This window comes from Peromyscus maniculatus, chromosome 8, assembly GCF_049852395.1.
Source record: "Peromyscus maniculatus bairdii isolate BWxNUB_F1_BW_parent chromosome 8, HU_Pman_BW_mat_3.1, whole genome shotgun sequence".
Classification (NCBI taxonomy): Eukaryota; Metazoa; Chordata; class Mammalia; order Rodentia; family Cricetidae; genus Peromyscus; species Peromyscus maniculatus.
The window spans coordinates 83308525-83309482 of record NC_134859.1 but is presented as its reverse complement, the minus strand read 5'-3'; positions in this window follow the sequence as shown (position 1 = coordinate 83309482).

The window sequence follows — 958 nt, the reverse complement described above, 5'->3', positions numbered from 1 at the left end:
TACAGAGAAGCCCTGTCTGAAAACTCAAAGAAGAAGAGGAGGAGGAGGAAGTTAAGTCAATGAGCACAAGCCCCAAGAAGGCAAATGCCTACACCAGTCTTTCTCTCTCTCTCCCTCCCCCCCCCCCCACCCCAGATGATCATCAAGGTGTTTTTTGCCAAAGGAAAAAAACAGATGTGATGGCACACTCACTAGCTGTCAGGAGGTAGAGGCAGGTCAAGGGCTTCTCAGCTCCATAATAAGTTCAAAACCAGCCTAGGATACATTAGATCTTTCGTGGGGTAGAAGGAGATATCCAAAGGCAATGATGGTCTGGGATCAACATCTTCTTCCAGGGCAGGAATTCTTCTCTATGCCTGCCAAAGATCATGAAAAAAAGAATATGTTCCCCTGTTACTGGAAGCAGATTTTCAAGTAATTCACCATTCTTCTCTTTCCATTTCCTTAAACAACGGCTCCTCTATGAAGTTTGGAACTGCAGGGTGTGTGTGCGTGGGTGTGGGTGTCTCTAGAGATGTGCATTTGAGTGTGCCTGTGCATATGTGAATGTACCTGTGCATGTGCACGTGCGTGTGTGCGTGCGTGCGTGCGTGTGTGTGTGTGTGTGTGTGTGTGTGTGTGTGTGTGTGTTTAGGGAAATATCCTTTTTTACCAGGCACACCTAACGTTAAAAAAAACCTGATATTCAGACCCATAGGACCTGCAAGTTTTTCTGTCTCCTGACTCCACACTGCCATCAACGCAGCTTCAGAGATGGATGGAGTGGACCCTAAGTTTCAACAAACCACAAACCACTCACCACTCCAGGATGGAATGGGAAGAGGGAAGGGACTCCAGAGGAATTGAGTCTAGATCCTTGGTGATTGTGGGAAGATCCCCTGAGTCTGAAATCCTGCCTTAGTTGAAAGGAAAGTTCCTCAAGACTTCTCTGTGACCTGCAACAAGAATCTGAGTTATT